This window comes from Dromaius novaehollandiae, chromosome 13, assembly GCF_036370855.1.
Source record: "Dromaius novaehollandiae isolate bDroNov1 chromosome 13, bDroNov1.hap1, whole genome shotgun sequence".
NCBI lineage: Eukaryota > Metazoa > Chordata > Aves > Casuariiformes > Dromaiidae > Dromaius > Dromaius novaehollandiae.
The window spans coordinates 5,713,453-5,737,443 of record NC_088110.1 but is presented as its reverse complement, the minus strand read 5'-3'; the positions used below and the strand labels follow the sequence as shown (position 1 = coordinate 5,737,443).

General features: G+C 44.9%; 1 long non-coding RNA gene across 2 annotated transcripts in view; it reads right to left on the bottom strand.

The window, feature by feature from the left end:
* The window catches only part of LOC112984390 (uncharacterized), a 591,798-nt gene that overhangs the window by 330,949 nt on the left and 236,858 nt on the right, over window positions 1–23,991 (bottom strand). For both annotated transcript variants that reach the window (XR_010391380.1, XR_010391382.1), the window contains one exon: window positions 17,200–17,375. This is a non-coding gene — a long non-coding RNA (uncharacterized LOC112984390). The remainder of the gene's footprint in view (window positions 1–17,199; window positions 17,376–23,991) is intronic.

Below are 23,991 nucleotides of genomic sequence, written 5' to 3'. Positions count from 1 at the left end.
TCTTGCTCTTTTCTACTGAACTTTTGTTGCTGTTTCCAAGACATTTTCTTGAGAAAGCACACAGAGGGAACATGTCACAGGAGCACAGGCAGTCCTCAGCCGCCGCAAGGCCTCTTGTGCTAAGCCCATCTGTTAAACACAACATGTAACAAGCCCAAAGAGAATCTCTCCAAAAAGACTATCAGTGCACTTGTTGTATGAGGTGGACCTGAGACAACTCCATCTGCCCATGGGCACAGAACCTTCTGTGGTGGGCCGGGATCAAAAACCAGTCCTGAGATACCAGTTACATGCTCCAGCTCCCTGCAAACCCTCTTTCCTAGGATAAAGGGGAGCACTTTTTACTAACAAGGTCCCATATCTACTTCTACAACAAAAAAATTTCATTATTTGCTCCACCCAAACTAGATTTCCACCTTCAGAACAGCTGTGGTACTGGCAGCAAAGCAGCTGACTGCCACACTTGGGCACGACCTACAACTGATATTTGCTTTATCTGGTGGTTGTTTGGGGTGGGCTTTTTTTTCTTCCTCTTTTTCCTTTTCAGTTTATTTATCCAGTCCCCACCCTCACCTCACCTGGGGCTCGCAGGCACCGGCAGGAGCCTGCGCACTGACCCGTACTGGCAACGGCAAGGTTATGAAGACAGTGCAAGTTTCCAGAGAGAGGCATTTGTCTCCATTAGTCTGCCACCACTGCTCACTAATCACAGTCACATTAAATAGATGCCAAGGAGTATCAATTTATTTGATTTGAGATCCAATTAAAACATAAAATGTAGCCATAACAATTATACTACTTTTTAATAACAGCTTAGCAGCTACAGTCTTCCTGCATCCTATTAAGGATTTTTAAACATATTGGGGATGACACGCTGTGTACCAAGGAGGTCACAAACTTATAAAGGAAGCTGTCCAAAAGTCTGAGGATACTGAAAACACTGTTGGCATTTGACATAATTTATAGCACTAAAGAGCTAGGAACAGGAAAAGGTTGATGTAGTAATAACATTAGCAGGAACTAGAGTCCATGCAAGCCAGTGCTAAATAAAGTGCCAATCAATAGCGCTTTTATTAGCAGGTACAATCAATGTCCAGCAGGCAGGCCTAGCCAATTAAGCTTATCGACTGGCCAGCGAGTAGCAGGAAACATTCTTTCCTCAGCTTTGTTTTCCTTTCGGTAAGTGAGAAACGAGCTCCAGCTTTTATCACTGGATTCCCACCAAGCCATCTCCAGGAGTTCCTGCAGGATGCAAACTCTGACAAAAAGCAGGCTCGAGCTATCTCAGTATCCTTTAACCTAGGGTCAGCCACTAGAGCCAATATAGTCAAGGGTCACTTACAAAGTTACTTTTTTTTCCTCCCCTAGTGACTGTATGAAGTAAAAATGTTGTTGTTCTAGATGAAGGCGAGAGAACCGGTAAAGGAAAAAAGCACAATCCCTCAGCGAGGCTTAACCATTAACAGTCCCAGGCTTCATTGCCTAAGGTCTTCTGTGTGTTTCCAATTCATGTAGCACTGTACAAGCTCAGTAAACCTCCCAGCGTGGAGCAACTTGAGTATCTTTCTTGGAAGAAAGAAAACTCCAGTAAAAGTTCAACAAAGTTTCAGTAGCACATTGTAAAGGTTGCTGAAGGTACCTTGGACTTTAGCATCCAACTACAACCAACTGTGCACAAGCAAGTAGGGTATTTATCCATGATCTCACCCCTGCTCCGATCCCCCTGCCCCATTATCTCTTTCTAAAGGAAAAAGTTAGCAGACCTGATAACGCACCAGTTCTCAGCACGAGCAAACAAAACACTGTGTGGTGGTCACAGGGAAAGAGAAAACACAGTAGGAATGAGTGGTGAAGATTATGTTTTACAAAGAATCACGTAAAAAATTAGGAGCCCAGATGCCCATTTCCCACTGATGGAAAGTGGGAGCGATTTCTCCGTGGGCTGGTTTCCCAGCAGGCAGCACGAATCCCTGCAGTCAGCGGAGCCACAGCAATTTACGCCAGGGGTCTGGTCCTTCCATTTTTGCCAGAATTTAGCAAATAACGTAGTTCACTAGGTTTATATTCCTTAAAGTAAGATCAGCCTGGCACGTTTGAAGCTTCACAGGTATTTGACACCCCCGAAAGTCGGGAGGAGGAATCCTCAGCATGTCGGACTAGAGGCATACAGGCACTACAGCATAGCTCGGTTTTCAACAGCGTATCAGACAGTTTCCCCAGCTGTCTCCAATTCAGAAAATATTTTAGCAATCTGCAGAAGTTGCCTTCAGTGTCAGACAATCCCTCACCTTACTATATGAAGTATCTCTCCTTTTATATTTATGCTGTTTGCTGCTTTTGTTGCCTTGCAGATGATAGTTTAATCTAGCAGCCTAAGAAAAGCAAATGCATCCTATCCCAGTGTCACAAGGTTCATGCTTCCCTGCTGGGATTCAAAGCCGCTCGGTGCGACTGCACAGAGCACAACGCTGCTGGGTGTCGTGTGATCCTACTTTTAGCACCGTGGCCTCTGCTGAAATTCATCGTAGGTCACGTGTGCACAAGTTGTTTTAACTCCCTAGAGAAAAAACCAACCTAACACAGTAACCTGTTTACTTGCAGTTTTGGTCACCCAGGTTCATGAGATGCACTGAGAGTAGCATTAGTCCTGGTCCACTATATTATGACAGTATAAGCAGGAAAACACAAAGCAACATCTAAAACAGGAGATAAAAAAAACCACACACACACACGACAGTTCTTAGGCATTCATGGAAGAGAAGACAGGAGCTTAGACAGCACTAGCATCCTTAGCTACCAACAGAAGTTAAATAACCCTTTTTGTTGGTGGTGCTTTTTCCCGTTTGTTTGTTTTTTAAAAAGGGGGAATGAGGGGAAATCCAATCTTCAGCTAAAAGCAGAAGAAAATTTGCCTAATTTAGGCTAATCGGAGATTAGCTATTTTGTCCACGAGACCCAGAACTCCATTCTGGAATCAGCCCTGGGTATGGCTATCTCTATAATGCAAAAAAACACACTCTTAGCTTGGGTTGACTGTCTAAACTGAGCAAAATCAGGTTAAAAACCCCACAGGTCTAAAGCTTTCAAAGTGAAACTTCCAGTAAGATACATAGGACTCATCTTTACAAGTTTCTGTAAAGTCAAACCCTAGAATTGATCTTCTTTGCAGGCTTAGAGAAGAAGGCATCTTCCAGCTCAAAACACCAAGACAAACCCCCAGAGCACCCCTGTAATTCTCTCAGGCTACCAGAGCTCAGAGGTTTGCATCTTAGTTTTCTCAGCCTAAATACTCTAGCCTAAGCCTTGAAGTCTGAGCTAAGCCAGTTACAGTCTAAGAGAAATCTGTTTTGCTACAACTCAAGACTCACTAATATTGCTTAACAAGTCTAGGCTAAAATGCAAGTTTGAGGTTTGGGCGTTTAATTATTTATTTTTCTTCATTGTTATTATTACTGGGGAATAGGCCCTCAAAAACACACCCCATGCCAGGGCCAGAAACACCTTCTTAATTTCCTTTTGGAAATCAACATGTTCCAAGTAAAAATCTAGAACAACTCCATCTTCACACTCAACACACTTTCAACCAGAATTCGTAAAGCTACAGCTGGACATGAGCTACAGATCCCGCTCTGCTGGGAAGCAAAATCTTAATTGAAATTCCCTTTTAGTTAATCCACCTTAGCGTTAAAACTGAGGCAGATCTTTAAGAAATGCGAAATTCATACGGAGGCACCCATGAGCTTGGAAGGTGGAGCCTGGAAAGGAACTCGCCACTCCTCCTGTTTTCAGATGCTTTGTGCCTTTTTTTGGTATGGTAACATCCCTTTCTGCACCATGCAACAGATGGGAGCAAATGGGTTTTAAAAGGTTTTTATTTTCTGATTTCAATTTTTCACGTGTCACTTGAATCTGGTACAATATCATTCTCTAGTGAAGAGGAGACACTGCGTTAAGCTTAATTATCAAAGGCTGAAACCCAGCAAGCAATCAATCATTTAGTGACACTTTCATGCTTTCACTGATTTGAAAAAATATTTTTTTGTGGCTGTTAAAGAAAAACTGCCAGAGACAAAGACAGAGTCACTTACTCTACAGCAAATCAAAATATCAGGACTGTGGGGAGATGAGTGAAGAATGTTCATTTATTTTTTCTGAAACTAAAACCAACTCTTTTTGGCATGTGAGCCCGGAAGTCACGTAAGATGTCTTTCATTGTAAACACAATCTTTCTGCTGTGGTTTGCGTTATAATTAGGGCTGATTTGAACAGTCATAAAACTGTCATTTCTAAACTGCTTTCTTTAAGAGCCAAGGTTGCTTTGTTCTTTAATTTTCTTAACTCCCTTCCCCACCCCCCCCTTTTTTTTTTTTTTACTGCCAGATAAGTGCTCCAGTGGCTGCATTCCTGGGGAACACTGACATCCAGTGGAGAGCTGGGGTCATCCCCAGAGTCAAGCACATGGACCCCAAGTCCACTTCTCTGTTGAGACTAACGCCCACAAGTCTAGTTGACCACGTGAGATGCCTCAAATCACAAACTGCTGAGCTTCCTTGCTCAGACAACGCCACTCTTCACTAAGAGACCGTCTGTAAAAGGCTGAATGACCTTGAGTTATATAACAGTTATTTGGTCTTTAAATTCTCATTAAGATGATCACATTTCCAGTTGTGTTATTTCTAGCGGTTTACTTGTGAAGCCTAGCTGTGTTTTCTCGGTTGAGGAAATGCTGAAACAGGAGCTGCTTGTATCCACTGATCAGCAGGTATACCATGCTTGCTCCTATTTTTTCAGCAAGAGAAGAGACAACCCATGTGTTTGGATAGCACTGTATTTCAAGTGATAGTGCACAGTCAACAGTTAACTTTGTTGTCTTTGGGGGAACACCAATGTGACCTGAGAGATGCTGTTATCACCAAGTAAAAAGGCACCTGATAGCAGCAACCTGACTCCAAACACTGTAGATGCAGTCACAAATTTACTCAATAGAAACCTACGTAAATCCAAACATCAGACTACAGCACTTGTCCATAGACCCTCTGGGTAAATGTAGTAGTCTTCCTCTTGCTCCTTTGCAAGAGCACCAGGGATCAGCGGGCTGGAGTTCCCGCATCAGTACGCCACCTTGTTTAAGAGGCTAGAGAATATTACAACAGTCGATGACTATTTGAGAGTTACAGTGCTGGTAACACAACCTCACAAAGAGAGTAAACCAAAGTTTGAAGAAAGAAAACAGTTGTACTGCAAGCTACAAGAGCCCTGTTTCACAAGGAAATACTTGAGGTTTCTAAGTTGGTTTTCACCCCACATCGCATTCCAGGACAGTTTCTAAAACATTTCATCCTTCCCTCCCTAAATGTGACACACTCACCCCATCACAACCACAGGTCCGACCACAAGCCTGATTCGGGAGAAACCTAGTCTCACAGAAATCCCACAGAGGGAACTTGAACCCAGGACTCCCACATCCCAGGGGACCCCCTAGGCTATTCTGGGGGAACAGCGCTCTCATGCTCTCTGGGATCGTGGCCCAAGACACTTTCATTGGACAGATTCCTTTTCATTAAGTCTTTGTTTCATCCTATCAGCATTTCCAAATAAATCTTTTATCAGAAGTTCCCAACCAGTTCCAGTCCACTCCATTTACCTTCTGGCCAAGGAATGAGAAGCCACCTTCTGCTCTGTTTCACTAAACGTAATTCTAAACTAACCCAGCAGATAATTTAGAATTCCACCAGATTTAGACCAGCATGAGATGAAGTTACGATGCACTATTTCTTAAGTTTGCTACAATACAAGAAGCAGCCATTTAAAGGTACAAACATATCCTTTACATCCTGCTTGGAGAGACTGTGCGCATGCTGAGGTGCATCCCTTAATGTCTTCCTACCAGTACTTTGGGATGGCCTAACTGCTATCATATTTGCTTCAGAAGGACTTAAGCATGCACTTAAACATAACAGTAGGGAGTGGAGACACTTTGGCTTTGGAAGGATGTATTAAGAGCAATGCTAAGGGATGTCTGTGCTCAAGCACTGCCCACAGCTGGGACCACAGTACATGCCTCCCCCAAAAAGAAAAAACCCAGCTCCAAAGGTGAATAGAAGACACCTGTTCATTCTACTCTTAAAGGTATGACAATAAAATATATACGCTTTGGAGAGACTTATAATCTATTTTTCAGAAGAAATACAGAGATTTCAGTGCTACTAAATAAAGTGTTGCTTGCTTTTCTCCCCTCCCTGTAGCAAGCCAGGCTAGTTCTGTCTTATTAAGGCAGGATAGTTCACCACTTAACCTGTATAACAAGAAATCAGACCAGCAGTAGAAAAGAAATTTTTCTTCTTCTTTCTCCTTTCTAATACTTTTTAGTACATCCCTCCAAAGGAAATACTAGGGGATGACTCTCTTTTCTGCAGCTAGCAAACTATGTGGTTTCTTTTATGAGCTAAATGAAAGGAACATACAAAATAATCATTATGGATTTGTATGAAATTACTAGGTATGGAATGCAGTAAATCCCCAAACAAGCTTTAACTATAGCTTGTAAGATATAATAATCAGGTAAAACTGCAGACTATCCTTTTGTAAGATGCAGCAGAAACCTAATATTTTATCGGAAACCTTGATTTATGTTTAATAGCTCTGCTACCTACTAAAAAAGATCTTGTATTAGCAAATGGGTACAGATCCAGTCCATTAGCTTAGGACAACTGAAAAACTCAAGGGTTTTGTGAACTAATGCAATAAAATATCATTAAACACTGTAGCATGACAAGAGAGACAGAAGGTTTGAGTTGAAAGTCAGGAGAAGTGTTTGAAATAAAGTAAAATGTACAATAGATATGTTTAGGTACATCTGGCTTACATTTGCAGTAGGTCGTCAGAGGACCTTAGTGTCTGTGATGTAAATGAATAACAGAGCCCTCAACAATTTAACTGTCATCAGTATAAATGCTTTAACTGGCACAGTAAAGCAAAGCTCTGGGCCTCTTTCTAAATCTCCATAAGCTCCTGGTCTGAATTATAAACTGGGGCTGCATTACCTGAAGATGAAAGCAGCCAGGTCAATTCACTTAAAACCAGAGAATTACTGCTGCGGAGCTGTGATGAGCATGTGTGCGTGTGTGTGTGCAGTCATGGTTTTAACGTACAGTTTCCTGAAGACAAGGAGGGAGGAACATCTGACTGTCCAAGCATTTGAAACCCAGATTCAAAAGCGTGATGGGAAGCAAGGGTCAAGTTTTGACTTTAAACTAGGGAAAGTTCCTAAACAGTAAGGTCAAAGATAAACCACCCAAATTAAGTCTCTGCTGAGAGAGGACTGCAAGGAAAGAATTAAATCCTGTATAACCTGCACTGAGCCCACTGCTTGGGAGCCCTTCCCCATCAGGTAGCACCATCGAGCACATAGGCCAGCATGGCATATTCCTGCTCCGTCACTGACTTCCATGGTTTTAACCCAGCCCTCTCCAGGGTACATTTCCTCCCCCTTCAGATCACCAGGTTCGGGGAGCGGGAATTACTCCCCCATTGTGTGCTTACGGCACGCATGGCACAACACTGCTCCAATCGCACTAAGCGCACAAGTCATAGGGGCCATATAGTAAACAGCCACCAAGTACACCTCACCTCGTTCCTCACCTTTCTCACTCATTTCAAGGTCTGCGATCAAATGCAATCGTCTCCAATAGCCAAGGAGTTGGAAGAAGCTGCCTCTCAAGCTCCTAAGACAGACAAAACCCAAACAGCTGCCACTGCTTTGAAATTCTGTGCAGTTTGAAATGCTGCACAGGGGTTGGTTGGGTAAGGCAACTACGCTCAGAAAGATGCAAAAGCAGATCGATCATGGTTGCTGTGCTTTTTTTTCCCCTGCAATGTGGCCAAGTTAGCATATCGCCACTACAACCTTCTGGGCTCAAGATGAAATTGTGTCCCTGTCCTCCTCCCCTCCCCAATTGCATAGGATGTTCTCTCTTATAAGAAATTCCAAACAAATTAATGGATTCCAACATGCATCATCAAATTTATATTTCCTCCTCCACAGAGTCCTACCCCTGTAAGTAATCCTTAAAATTCGTCATGAAGCTTTCAAAACAATTTATGCAAACAAACATCAAGCAGAGCTATTTGTATTGGCAGCACATTTCACTTAACAACCTACAACAAGGAACAGATGGTCTGAGCTCTGGAAACAGCTACAAAGAAAACAGTAGGAGCAAGTCCATCAGAAGCACTTTTTTCCCCCAATTTTGTGAAGATTACAGACTTGTTCTTGTTTATTTCTTTGATTAGGCTGTTATTTTATGTACTCATGAATCCTTCCCTTGCATTTCATGGAATAAATCCACCAGAAGCACATTCCCCGACTGCGTCTAGCTTACAGAAGAGCTGTTTTATGAACTGAGCTATCTGTTCCTCACTGATCCAGCCTTCTGTAAAGTGGCAGGGAAGGAAGCAAAAACAACATGCAGATGTTGTACAGGGATTGACAAATTTAAGGCAAGCATCTTAACAGTTCATGGTTGTCTTTATCCCCCTGCCCGTCCCTTGGTCTGCAATATTAAAACATGCGAAAGCAAGTGATTCACACAGTCACATCCACTGCACATTCCTCAGTGCTCACTGGTATCGCAAGATGTGATGTCTCCTCACTTCCCCCTTGCTGAGGGGACCTTTGTCTTATGCAGACAGACTGCGAGAAGCTCAGCCCAGGCAGGATGCTTCTGCACCAGGGACCCCTTCAGCATGAGCAGAGGACCAAGATGATGATGAACACCTGCAGAGCAGCAAGTGGGCTGGGCACTAACCAGAGGAAAAAAGCCTAACCAGCTGGAAACCTGGTTTACTCCAACGTCCCTATCAGAGAGGTCTTTCTTCAAGGGAAAAGGCAGCCACAATTACTCAGTACAGCATGGGAAGCCATCTAACAAGGAAACATTTTTTTTTCTTCTCTTTTTTTCAAAAAACAGAGGGCAATATGCAAGCACAAAGCAAAATGACGACTCTGAGGCCATTTTCTGCAAATGAATTCTAATGTTTTCCCCATGTTGAAACAAATAGGAAAGATTATAATAAGAAGTAGGAACAACACTGAACATCTTCAAAAGGCAGAAATCTACTTCAATCTCCAGTAATCAAGCATTCTTTTTACTCTCACCTTTATTAAATTCACTGTCAAGTCCACTGTATCTATGCTTTCTTCCCAGGGATTGATACAAATTCATCTGCACAAAGGCTCTCATCCAGCCCAAGATTTAATTTGAATAACTTCAGGAAGAGCTAACATGCTGTACAGCTTTCGGCCCACCAGCCGCATACGCAGCCCTTTATTACTAGAAGTCAGAGGCAAATTAACCCCCTGGAGTCATACAGGGATGAACATGGACCACAGTGTTTAAAGAAGAAAAAACCCAAAGATGAAACACAAGGAGTGAAGGACGTATGAGCAGACACTGACTTAATCATGACATCTTGAAGTAACAACAACAAAAAAAGCCACCCCACATCCACAAACACTTCCTGAAAGGCCTTAACCTGGGCACGAAAAAAAGGTTGGTTTGAAAGACTTTGAGAACTGAAAGCACATTTAGTTTTGGTGGAGCAACATCAAGGATGAAGCAGAGTGAATGACAGCTCAACATAACCTTTCAGCATCTCCATGGAATAAACTTGGTTCCACCCAACACTGATTTCTGTTCCACTAACGAGAACATGGAAATGGTTTTACATCAGGGATGCCTACAAAGCTGCTTTCATTGGCTGCCTTGGTGAACCACAATTGCCCGTCCTCACATATTGTGCATGTCTTCTGCTGTATCACTTAATTGAGCAAGAAAACTAAAATACTACTCAGGAACAAAAATACACACAACAACAACAACAACAAAATCTGCCTTATATAGCATCATAGATCCAAGCTTTTATTCTCAGGCAGATACATGACATATAACTAGATGCAGCAGCAAAAGTCCATGCAGCCAATGCACACACTTGCAATGCAGCTTTTCCTATTACTCATGGGACTGCAGGAAGAGGAAAGCAAATCCTGGCAGATTGGTAAAGCTAAGCCATCAGCACCATTGAGCAAGAGGTGTCTCAGAAAACAGCCGGATCAGAAAGCCTGGGTAAGCTATAAGCATTTTCATCTAGGCATTTCTCCTAAGTTTAACTTGTAAATTAAAGAAAAAAGAAAAGAAACTGAAAGTTCATTTTCCAGGACCTGAACCGTCTGACTATAGTTTAAACCAATTTGAGAGAAGACCACTCTGAGTTCATGATCTGACCCCGTAACGCGATATCCAAACTGCACAAACAGTTTGAAGTTCACTTCAGATTTCTTCATTTGGAGGATTACAACGAAGCATTTCCTGAGATGTCAGGCTTTAAACAGCTAATGGCATATGACAACCAAGCACTTTTACATTTTACACTCTCGAGTTGCAAACACTTGGTCTCTCCAAGCAGGGGGATACGCAGGAGCCCGGAGAGCTGGGCACACGGGGCCCCAGCAGACCCTCCTTCCACTTCACCAAGCGCCAGACACAGCCAGGAGTTGTGCAGTCTTTAAGATCAGCAATGTAATTCCTGAGCTAACCCAAGAGAACCCATGCTCACTTATTATATGATAATAAGGGAGAAGCATCCCAATATTTACAGCATGATGCAGGATAATCAGCAGCTTTTCAGGACAGCTGCTCAGCACCAGCGCTCAACGAATGCTCTGACACGGCTTCTGGTTTTTGGTTTGAATATGAGAGCCAAAACTCTTCTCAAACACAGTTAAAAATCAGAATACTTGTTATTAAGCTTCAAATTTCCTTCTACTGCAGAAATGCTGTTTCAGCTGAATTTGTGTGGAGTTACAGGAGCTCATTAGGTTAACCACTGACTGAGCTTCCTGGAGGGCATCCGAGACTGTGCCTTGACCCAAATTATTTAATCTTGATCCAGATTTGAGCCATTTAATTTTAAGCTACACATCTCTGGGAAACAAAAAAAAAGGTAATGCAAACTTTAAAATAGTCTTCAAGTTTGTGAGCTCACATGCAGTAGTGCACAAGCTCAGTTACTGCAGAGCATCGGAGCCAGCATGCAACTACTGAGCAGAGCTAAAACCTGGGAGAGAACAAGTTGTGGCAGAAGGGGACAGGATTTTTTTTTTTTTTTTTTTTAATGCCAACAGGGTAAAAGCTAGCTGCTTTGCAGAACATTACCGTGTCGATCAGACATTTAGCTTCAGGACCAGAGTGAAACTTGCGGCCAAAATCGGAGAGAGAGAAAGGACAAGAGAAAACAAGTACAGGCAAGCTCAGGAATCGCTCACTGGGTGCACAAGGGACTCAGGCTCACCACCTGGCTCTTCCCAGCTCAGGAAAGGGACTGGGAATGCAGCTCTCACCCCATGGAGTGCCCTGCCCCACCAGTACTACCTAGTCCTAGCAGAGCTTAAGTACCCTCTCGCCAGCTTTGACCATAAACCCCAGCCTGGCCCCAATGCATTTCCCAAGGAAAGTGCCATTGAAGTTTCCCCGGTTACTTCATTCGGGACACTCATTTTTCAGACCGAAGGAAGTCAGGCACATACCACATCAATAATAATGAGCTTATTAGCCTGGAAAAGGTAAAATATTGATCAGTTTGCTCCCACCTTCCAACAGTTTGCTCAGTAACTGCACTGGGAGAGGAATTTGAAGGAAAATAATTATATCTCCACTTGAAAGGGATTTTAAGATAGCACACACGAAGCACACAGGATTTCCAAACTGCACAATGCGGCGGCGTGCAGAGCTCAGCCACCTCTCAGTAAGTTCACCAAGACACAAGCAGCAGCATAGCAGAGTTAGTGCAACACCCCCTGAGAGCCTGTTGGCCTAGGCACAAAGCGATAGTTATTGCTTGGGTCCAAATGACCTGCTAATTTGGCTGAAACCACAGTAATGTATCCAGAGCAGTTTCAGATACCTTCCTGCTGCATACCGTTGTGCCACATAGACATACCTTAAAATGAATAAGCAAACCGGTCACTTTGACTTGTCTCAGGACTCAGCTCAGCACAGGACAGTTTAACAGGGATATTTCATGACTGACCACAAGCAGGGAAGGACCCGTTGAAGTGCAGCTGTGGAGATGGTGCAAGCACATCAGCAGCACAGAAAAAAAAGGGACTGAATGGGATGCTACAGCACACGTGCAGCAGGCTTTAGCCACGTCTTTGCCTGCTCTGCTTTCAGACGGAGGGTACCGCTTACAGCCCCCGCCCACGCTCGGGGCGCGCGGAGGGACCGGCGTGCACCAGCTCAGCCTTGCGTCAACACCATCGCCCCAGGAGCCGCGGCGGGATCCGACCCAGGTGGGGGGTCACACGAGACGGGTGGCAGACCCCTCCCCAGCCCTCGCCAAGCCCGGCGGGAGCAGAGCCGAGGCAGGGCTGCCAGGCAGCCCGGGACGCGCTGCGCAGCGCCCGCATCCCCGCCTTTGCCGCACAGCAGCGGCCTGCTTTTAATTAAATCTGGGGCAACAGAAGGTAAATCCTGAATAAACCAACTCTGGTTCAGGAGGGGACAGTAATTTTCAGTCTTCCCTCTAACGGTCTTTAACCTTAGCTGAGCAGTTTTGGAAAAACATGCGCCGGTAAAGCAGCCGAGCCCTCTCCCATACACTCCTGACCTACATATATGCTTAATATGTTAATTTTTGTTTTGGTTTCAGAACAAAACCTGCTTTTTAAAGAAAATTTTAACAGATTTTAAACCAGAAACACTGCACTCCCCTGAGGCATTAAAAAATGCAAACTGAAGACTTCCCATGTGTCGAGGTTATTACTTATTTCCTTCCAAAAACAGAAGAAGTGTTGCAACAGTTGTAATGCTCCAGCTCACTAGGCCAAGAAGATGTTTTCTTTCTGCACACTCATTAACCATAGTGTGGAACTCAATAACTGTTCTAATTTCCTACTTTAAATGTTTTTCTTCCCCCCAGTTTTCATTTTATGTTTTATATTTACATAGGACTATATTCTACCACTTACCTTGAGAGTCTAGTTGCTGTCAAACACAATAAAAGGAAAGGAAAAGTGTCGGGAATCACAGAAGCTTTAGTGTTGAAAATTGTAATTTAATTTCTAGAAATGAATTTAAGCTCAAAGCTTTCTTTGTCAGCCACGGATGAGAAATTGATAGGCTTTGAAGGCAGGCAAATGTTTTTTTATTTGAATTTCTCAAGTAAATATTTACATTAAATATAATAAGAGATGTTATTTCATGCCACAAATTAAATACTAGCTAGTTACTAAATCTGTTACAGCACATGAAGCCATCTCAGATACTCTGCTGCCCACAATAGGCACGCTGTGATGAGCTCACCACTGCAGAGGGCCAAGGCTGGCTCAGCTTTGAGCATGAGAAGGGTTACCCAAGCCTAACCTCACACTGGAAGATCAGTCAAGCTACTTTTGTGGCTTCAGAAGTCCTTGATACTGATCCTGCCCCAAGAAGTGATTTGCTATGCAATGCAGGGTGGGGGGAAAGGGGAAAAAAAAAAATCACTTGACCTTGCCACACTTCTGTTGCATTTGTAAAATGCTTCTCTATCTTACAACAGACACATCTGACCTCACACACTTTTCTAGAAGCTCTTGCAGGAGGTCCTAAAAACAGAGGGGCCAGTCAAGGCAATGCTTCTTCTGGACAGCTCATCAACAAGGCACCCATACAAAGCGCTTTCTTGGGCATATGAGTTTACGCACACACACATGCAGCAACTGTGCTTACAACACCAGCAGAGAGAAGACCTGGAGGACCTAAGCACCTACCCCTTCCCCAGACTCCCAGCAGCACTTAATCGCTCTTGAGAAATGGGAACCACAGGAACACCTCCAAACTCAACCCTCCATGAAGAGATTGCAAGGAAGAAGAGCTGGTAAAGGAATGGCCCATCCCAGGAAGGGAAGGGACATCAAGGGGCAGGAGAAGGGACCTTCCGTGCCCCTCACAGCCCTGGCAGCCTCCTCGGCCTAGCCATGGTGGCCACTGCACTGCTGGGTGTCGTCTGGATGAGGAAGGTGCTGGGCTACGGCTACCACCTCCATGGGGCAGCATGAACAGCCTGTGAGCCCACGAAGGCCCAACCCAGAGTCCTAGAAGCAAGAGACCCACCATACCGAATCTGCTTTCTCTCAGAAAGAGTAAAACGATGTTTCCATGACTAAGATGCAACACCACCACCCCCAAAAAAACCCACATACACAACAGTGCTGCGCAAAATAATCCTAAATCCAGCCAGAACAAACATGGGGAGCAAAGATACAGGAGTGAAGATGCAATGGCACGAGCTCCTGCGGGCTGGCTGGCAGCCTGGGAACCCATGATGCTCCGGATGCTAACTGCACAGTCACAGGAGAAGCTTCAGCACATGCCAGAAAGGAGGGCAGCCGCACTTTGTAGGAGAACAGGCCTTTCATTTGTCTTTCTTCTAATAACTGTTGAGGGTGGGCCATTATCCTGCCACGTTGCTATGTCTTGTTGAGTCTTAACACATATACTCAAGATTAGTTGTAAGACTACAGCACAGTGGATCCCTAATGAGGCAAGATCACTAATTTTGAAAGTCCCACTATCTTTTATTGCTGCAATATTCTTGCTCACTGTCTTGGCAGAGCACATGGGCTGTAAACCAGCAGGGCCAGGGCTATGGGGATTCCTGTGGGAATTTCCATGGGGATTGAGATTCCTTTATTCCCCTCGGAGCTGCTTTACGGAGTGCATCTCCAATACTCTGGTTATGGCATGTTGTAAAAGCCATTCTGGACAGAGTGGTCCCAGGTCATTCCCAAGCATCAGAAAGGAAGTAAAAAGAAAAATCATCTATAATATCTGAAAGGAGAGAGGGAAGGGATGAAGGAAATGCATTGAAGTATTTGTCTGCAGCCCTAACACAATAAAAAGTCCCAGCAACTTCTGGGCAGTTTGGCTGGTTAATGCAACCGGGATCCATTTCCCAGCTAGTCTGCTGGGACCCAGGCCACCAGGAGCCTGGGAGACCACATGGAGACACAAGGAAGGCAACAGGAATCAGGCAACGCAGAGCAATGCCTCAGCCCAGACGTGGGATTTGGTGCCTGTGAGTAACCCCACGTGCTCCAAGTCCGGACAGCAGCCCGACAGCGCAGTTTAACAAGACAGGATGAGCACACACGGCCTCGCTGTCCCAAGAGGGACCCGCGCCTGGCGGGCTGGCTGCCGCGCAGGGCAGTGGGAGCCGTGCCCGAGTTCAGAGCCAGCCCGAGGAGCTGGAGGCTGCAGGGAAGGGGCACAACTTCCCACCAGCGAGCGACGCTGGACCAGCGTAGCCAGGGACCCGCAACAGCTCTTTAAATCAAGGAGATGCTCATGCAGTTGCCTCTCACTCCCGAGCTGTCAGAGCAGGAGAACTTCTTAGCGAGAAGAGGGCAATTCCAAAAGAACAGAATTAAATTACAGAAGCCCCAAGGCAAGCTGCAAAATAAGGCAGTTTCTTACTACTAGGAGACTGTCATAATATTTTCCTCTGTTCATCAGGATGATAAAACAGAGGGTAAGGCTCTTCAAACACAAAATTAAGCTAGAATTCTAACAAGAAGGGGAGAGGGAGAAGACAGTACTGTATTTCACTAAATATCTACCACTGAATACCAGCATGCAGTTTCCAAAAAAAGAACTCATCTAGAGTATGCTAAATACAATAGGTATTAATTAAATCATTATTAACAATCAAAATCTAATTTCCTTCTCTCACTTCCTGATATCTTAACTAAAGGCATATTTGCAATACTATTATAACAAGTTACAGTTAGAGCAATAGAGCTGCTTGCAATAATTCAGAAACATGTACACTTTCATATGAATATATCATGCCTAACTAATGAGATTGCTCATTTCATAACTTCAGTTCCATTTTTATTATTTCATAAAACTGGAAGTCCTTATCCATTTTATGAAAAACACCAAACCTTTGTGAAATTCATTAAATAAGCATAAAAAATTCATTAAACAAGTGAATTGCATTCATGGCTGCTTTGATGCAAATGCCCTTTAAGCAATGTAAAACTCCATATTGATTTAACCTTTCATGTTCTGATATTTCCATGTGGAGATTTATATATAAATATATATATATTTGTAAAAATATAAAAAAATATATCTTTATTCCAGGAATGAAATTACGTGCTGATCCCTTGATCTCCAGCCAGGGTGAGGTAGATTGCTGATCAGCACCGACTATTTAAATTGACCAAACAGCTGAGTTGGTATTAAAACACAACACTAGTATTTCTGTGCATCTTTGCTGTCAATTAAAAATATATATAATCTCTTAGATGAACTGCATTCAAACTCAATTTCCTCTGCAGTAGGGAGTCAGCCAGGTATTGGCCAAGCTCTGCCGGGCTCATCCTGCCGAGGCCAGACCAGCAGCCGACGAGCCACCCCTTCCTCCCAACGCGTGGCTCAGCCGCTCACTCCCACAGCGCCCGTTCCCACCCACGGCAGCTGCCCACCGCCCGGCCAGCACAGCGGGGCGTTCGCCACCATCACCAGGTACCACCGGCACCAGGGTTACTCCGCATCCCTTCAGCCTGGGGTCACGGCACACCGGTGTCTCACCATCTACCGTTCAGCTCCACCAAAACCACAACCCTCTCCTAATCCCTATGGCAGTATGAAGAGTTTACAGCAAAAAAATCACTTCACCAAATCTTCACCCAGCAGTCACTCTCTTCTCCACAATTCAGATGCAACGTACTAAGGAGGAAATAACATGGAAAAGTGCATCTGCAACCAACACGCATGCCTGGTACCCAAGACATCCACCTGATCAGAGCAAGAATTCTTGGAGAATAAAAGTATTTCCATTCCCCCAACATACACAACCACCCTTGATGAGAAGGGATCACCTCCTCAGAGGCTTGTAACAAGCAGTCTAGCTGCAGCAAGCTAAGAAAAGGGGAGAAAATCACAACTGTACACAAAAACAACCACGCCCACCATGTGGTTCATCCAAGCAGCAATGGAGACACCGATGACGCATCCTACCCCCACGACCGTCCATGCGAGCGCTCATCAGGAGGGTAACTCCACGCACCTACTGCAGGCACCCCTTTAAAGCAGCCCCAGCAAGCCGGTAGGACTTCAGGTAGGATTACAAGAGCGCTTAGACGTCACATACCTTGTGGGCTGGGGCCGAGGCACGAAGGCGCGGGATGAGCGGCCCGTTGCGCTGCGGTGCCTGGCACGGCCTCTGCTCTCCACGAGCACGGGGACCAGCTGCAGCCGGCCACGCGCCTCCACTGCGCGTCACCTCCAGGACTCCTCGCTCAGAAAGTGTGATCCAGCAGTGCACACCTGAAAGAGAAAGTGAATACCAACCTTCAGCTTCTCATTTTGATGATGCCATGTCTGTGCTGCCTCCTCTAGCGCTCTCCTCGCCTTCCCCCTCCAGCACACCCCCGTGCCCCTGCCGCACACCTCCTCCTCCTCCTCCTCCTCCCCGCGCTCGCCGGGGCAGCCGATGGAGCCAGGAACAACTGCACTTCCATTTATAGCCATTTTAAATTCTAAACCCTTCTCCTCCCCAAATCAGGCCTTAAATCCTCGTATTTCCCTCCAAAATATACCCAGACATCCTTATTTCTGATTAGGTTCAGCCAGACAAAATAAATTTTGAATTTCAAGGCTGGGCTTTTTAAGAGCAGAAGTGAGCCAAAAAAGAATTAAAATAATTTTTGAAGAAGATTATGGTATTTTGACTATGTTAGCTGTCATTTTTATAACCCTGCCCAATTTTTACCCAGTGCCCCAAAAACATTGCTTCAAAGGAAGTAGCATGAAATTTTTCAGAGAACGGAAGATGGAGTCAGGTTGAAAACAAGCTCTATAACACAGCACGAGTTTCAGCCTTAACTGCAGAACAACTTAAGCCAGCCTAATGGAAAGCTGCTCTCCGCTTGGTAATTACCACAGCGACCAAAACGATAAATGAAAACTTCATTTCCCACCGCCGTGCCTCCCCGCTCCGCAGCTGGCTGAGAAGCGTGCCCCCCAGGAAGGGCATCTTTGATTGAACAAGCCCAAAATAGTACTTGAAGCCATTTAACTTAATCATTATTAGATTTTAGTTTAGGTCTCCCTTGATACCATAGGCCAACAATAATGCCACTGGGTACCCTGGAGATCCTTAAGCAGCCACAGTCTTAGGAGGGCACAGTTTCACCTACGGCAAGATTTAAAACTGGCTTTGTAATAATTAAAAAAAAAAGAGGGGGAGTGAGATAAAAACCTTGGGAGCTTTTTTCATGATTACTAATTTAACAGACAGAAACTATGTTTTATTGATAGTTCCGATAGTAAATTTGCCTTCCATACACACTGCTGCTGATGCCTAAAATAAGATGTGCAAGAACAGATAATCTGGTGCCTAAGGCTTTTCAGGATAATACACAAAGAAAGCTTGCAACAATTCAACCAAGCAACATTCAGTCGGGAACTGCTCCGCGCATTTCTGGATCAAGGAAGGAGCTTCCCTCTTGCCTCACGTACCACGCTCAGCCTCGCTGCTCAGGCAGGCAGATGCTCGCACAAGTGTCACTCTTGCGGATTTACTCAGGAATTAAACTTGCAGTTTTAAGAGACCCTTAGTGCAGCAGCACACTGACTTTTAATATACCACTTTCTGTGCACTGTTTGGAGGTTGGAAATTGAGGTGTAGGCTCCAGATAATCTGAAGCACAGATGCAGCACATTCATCCAGAGCAGTATTACACATCAGAGATAGGAAAGCAAATTCTGTGCATTTTGAGGAAAATGAGTATCCTTAAAATTTTGCACACAGGCAGAGCATGCAAACCAGTGGTCACCGAGTGTCCTGAGGCCAGCACAGCAATTGCAACCAAAAACGGGACTCCCCAGATCCTCACCTAGCAGCATCACCATGCAGCGGTGCCACACACCTCTTAAACAGCAAGTTTATCATGGATGCCAGCAAGTCTTCGTTACACACAGAGCTACACTAATCTTAGGCTTTTGACTCTCTTCTAAGTGAGCACTACCAGATCAGCTGTCAGTGTGGCAGCTGCTGCAGCTGCACATCCCTGCAGTGCTGGTAATTTGTGAGCAGGGCTTGATGCATTCCTCCCTTGCATTTAGATCGGATTCACTCAAGAAAAAATTTGGTTTGTTTTAGCTAGGCTAACTAGTCAGCCATGTGTTTGGCTGGAAACCTGTTATGCTTTGCTGCTTTATCATGTTGCTATTTCCATGTTCAAAGGCTAGCTAAATTATTTACACTACACTTCATATATTGTGTACAACACTTGCCTTGACACGAAGAGCAGCAACTGCAAAGGCAGCTTCCTTGAGACTGTGCTTCAGAATAATATATAGTGCTTTTCTTTGCAGAGGATGACTCATTCAAAAGCTCAGATCTCATCCCTCCCAAAAATCAAGAGCCACTTGGACACAAACTGGCTTCAAGGTTTTGAACACCAACATTGATCTAATTCCTAAGGATATTGTAAAATACAGAATAAGATGACTACACTGAGCATCAGCTCAGAACAAGAAACTAGCTACATCTAAAACTCAACTGTGAATGATGAATAGCTTTTAGCCAATAAACACCCAATGCTATTTTAAGATTTATATTACAGAATACGTACTTCAATAAGCTCTGTGAATATTTTATTACACCATCACAATCATCTGCACTGCGCAACGCAAGTCTCATCATAGCTGCACTCACTTTTTAAGGTGCAGTTCAATTTCTTCCCTGTCTTTTCATTTAATCACAACTTGCAAATTGCAAAACTTGCATCACAATTTCTTTGCTTATCAGCTACCAGACCGGACACAAGAGTTGAGAAGAAGTCCTGAAAACTCTGAAAGTACTTCTGTGACTCAGAGTAGAAGCCTCCTCACACACTGCAAAGGCTAAAATTATACTCCAGTTAGCCTTGCTCGCTAGCAGAGTATCTGCACCTCCAGCATGACCATTTGGTAATATTACCTAGCAACATTTAGAAAGGTTTTGAGTTGTGCTGTGCAAGGGTGGGCAGTATTTTGGCAGAAAGGCTTTCATACAGCTCTGTTGCTGCAAAAGCCAACAGCCTGTTTTTATTATAAAAATCTACTAAGGACTGTTTAGTAAAGAGCAAGACCTTATTCTACTTCTCCTTACCCAAAGGGCACCAGCCACTCACACCAGATGGAGGGTATTTTCCATGCCGACTCCTCTGCTGCCGTATTCCGATCGACGTGGGCGCTCCCCCACTGCGATGGCAGCAGCGCACAGCGACGCGGGCTGTAAACTCAGCACCAACCCGAGACCAAGTCAAAGCAACGGCTATCTGCGGGGAATACGACAGCGCTTCACAGCAACACCAAAGAACAGCACATCACTGCCTAGATACGCACGCTGTAGGAAAACCCTGCTGCTGCCTGAAAAGTTCCCAGTTTCATTGTCCCTCTCTGTATTTTAGTATATTGAAAATGCAGTATTTTGTACCTGAACCAGAACAGGAATCAAAGGCCAAGGAAGGAGCTTATAAAAGAAAACCTTTGGTATAAAATACTACAAGATTTCCCGTATTGACCAGTAATCCCTGATGCTGGTAGGCACCTCACTGTATATTATTATTAAAATCCGGTTCAGAGGCGCTTCACCGAGTCAGGCCAGGGCCGCACGCTCCCCGCAGTTCAGGCCTCCGCGTTGCACTGGTCTGGTGAATTGAGTCGTAGATATCAAGAAACATTATGAGTCAAATCAATATTTTATAGCCTTGGCACAGATCACAGCCTCAAACTTTATCAGCACACTTGTCTGAACAGCAGGACTTGCAAGAGCTAAAATAAGCTGCACCAATAAGGCACAGACCCATGCAGGCCCTGGCCATCGTTTAGCTTGGGCAACACTCATTACTGCTGCCAAGCTGCTGGGAGGGGAGTTTTTGAGCAGAAACTTCTCAGATCAGATTAAGGACGTCAGCAGCAACCTAACCATGTAAATTCATTCCAATTATACAAACTGCTAAATTAAGAAATGAGGTATTTAAAACACAAAGGGGTTGTAACATAGTCACAAATACACAAACAAACATCAGAGAAATCCTTAATTCCATTTCTTGCCTTGTTTGCTTATTGAAGTGCCATATGTTGCTGCAAGTGCTATGAAAATATCATAATAAGATCATAATTATAAGGATTGTTGAATTATAGAGTAAAGCAGCCACTTATTTATATTTAAATATGAATGCTGGTAACTGAAACATCACATGCATCTCTGTTCTTGACTCCAGAAAAATATTTATCTACCAACAGCTTGATGTGCTGCTCAGCGACGGCCTGGATTCACAAAAGGGACTCCTCCTTCGCACACCGCCCCGCTTCCACCTTCCTCGCCCTGCCGATACGGCAAGCCCTGCCGGGGCTTTAGGAAATCAGTTTTAAAACTGACCTCATTGACCTGATGCAAATCCCCACCGCGGTGCATGTAAACTGATTAGCTCTTGCTGAAGTCCGTTAGCCAGCTAACCCGAATTAGATGATGTTAAGTGTGCAGACAGAGGGTCTACAGGAGTTTAAAGTGAAAACGGCATTAGCCCAACCAGTGCGTCTTTTATCTTAAGGGACAAAACTTAAGCGGCAAAGCCCGTCCCCTGTCCTACAGGAACAAGCCCTGCCCCGGCCGGGAACCGTCGCCAAGGCAGGGCGACGCGGCAGGAGCTGGCGCCCAGGCAGGGCCCCACCGGGGCAGCGGTGCCCCACGCAGCTCCCGCCGCTCCGGCGCCTCTCCCACCGCGGCAGCAGCGGCAAGGCCCCCGACGGGCTCCCGCGCGCAGGTTTTGTGGATGCTCCGTGCTGTCAAGCACTGCCTGCTTTCTGCCAGATGCAGATAACCCTCATGGCGCACGGCCTGGAGCCCGGCCACCGCGCAGGCTGGGAACGCCGGGCACTCGCACCACCCGCGCGTTCCTCCGCTCCGCTGATGGTAAAGCTTTCCATCAACAGGGGCAGTTTTAGCCTAATGCTAAACCAGTGAATCTCAGTCACCTGCTCTCCTCCCCCTCAACTCTCATTTTCCAGTTTAATTATTAAATGTACCAAGGAAAAAAAAGCCCTGGAAATAACCCAGGCTGGAGTATAGCGAGTGCTGGTAACATTGCAGTTAAATACTTAGGAGGAGAGGAGAAAAAAAATAGTATTTTTTCCTATTTTTTCTATTTTTTTCCATAAAGTAAAAAATAATCTGCTTTGGGGCAGTTGCCATTTTTGTGATCGCTAACACGAGGGCTCAAAAGGAGTCGGGCCGAGCCCCCGTGCAGACGGCCTGTTTGCAAGCGGAGCGGCTGCCATCCGAGCACCCGAGCAGCATCCGAGCACCCCAGCAGCATCCCCAAGCAACGAGTCAGCAAGCAGCGTGATGAAACGTGACAGTAACTTCATTTGCAAAATACACGCTGCAGCTATTAGGGCAAAAGTGCTAATAGCAAGGGCAGCATTTGCATAATTACACTGACTTTAAGGATCTGGTTTTAAATTGACCTAAGCACGTCTCTCGCTGACGCAGAGCGCAATCGGCGCTGCCGTAAGCCAGCGGCACACCGACCTGGGGCTCGGCTAACGCACGGCGCTGGGGCGCGGGCTCAGCTGCTCTTCCCCAGACTGGGACACGTCAAATGCATTGCCAGGACTGGGGTTTAGAAACATAAAAGTGTTACAACACTGTTCATTAATGACCGAGCCTGGATTATTAAGGATACAGGTTCTTATTCATTTAATGACACTGCAAAGATACAGAAAAGATCCCACAAATAACCCTCGCTTTTACCCCTCACTCTCAATGCTCCAGCAGGACTAAGCATGGCTCTGGTTAACCACCACCCCACACAGAAGACAGCAGAACAACAAATTAAGGCTATACTAGTGGCACAAAAAGAGTGCAACAGACTAACCTGAAGCTGTCAAAAAAGAGAAACAAGAAAATCCACACCCCAACCACCATCCTGGTACTCTATGGCCATTTTTCCCATAGCAATTTGAAACACACCTTCTGGGGTTCACTCACTATGTCTACAAGCAATACAAGCTCTGGACCATTTACTGCTTGTGCACCTATCACACCAACGTAAGACTAGACAGGTTGATCGCATACAAGCTGTATGTAGCACTTGGTCCTTCAGAAGAGAATCGATTTAATATTTTTATTAAACAAAAGTTATTTCTATCATGGTACCTGCTCATTTCAAGTTAGCTTACTGCAGGGCTTATTTTGTCACATGCAAGCAACGCAAAGGCATAAAGGTGGCAGAAGGTGGCAACCGTGGTCATGGTGCTACCAAGCCCTCCCAGCCCTGGGCAGCAGGGCCTCCTCCAGCAAGAGGAACCCACAAACCCACCCCACACAAGGCTTCTTTGGGGACAGGAGCAGCCCGAGCACAGGGGAATGGGGGGCAGCTTTAATAAGGCCATTTCTGATCTGTGCCCAGTTCCTCCGGGAGGTTAGCCTGCAACGCTGCTCACGGGGGGCTAATTTCCCCGGCAGCATGGCTCATAAGGAGGGCAAGCAGTTATTTTTCCAGTGAAACACTTGACCAGCTGGGCTACAAGCAATAAGAGGAGGTTGAATAAGTATTTAGGCTCAACAGAAGAGCACGGGTGAAGAAATCTATGGGGCAACTTTTTATATAAAGGAATTTTAAAAAATAAAGCTACACAAGAAGGGCTGAGGAGCAGAGCAAGGACCTCGCACAGAGGTTATCCCAACATTGCCAGATGCCCTCTGTGTATTTATTCAGAGTTTTTTGCAAGCTCCACATAATCAAAGAGGCATAGCATGCTAATATGTAAAGAACAATACGTAAAGAATCCATCCAAAAGACAGTACATGATTTACAAAGATAAGAAGATATAAATATGTGTATATATATGTATGTATGTATATATATATATAAAAATAGGCAAGCTA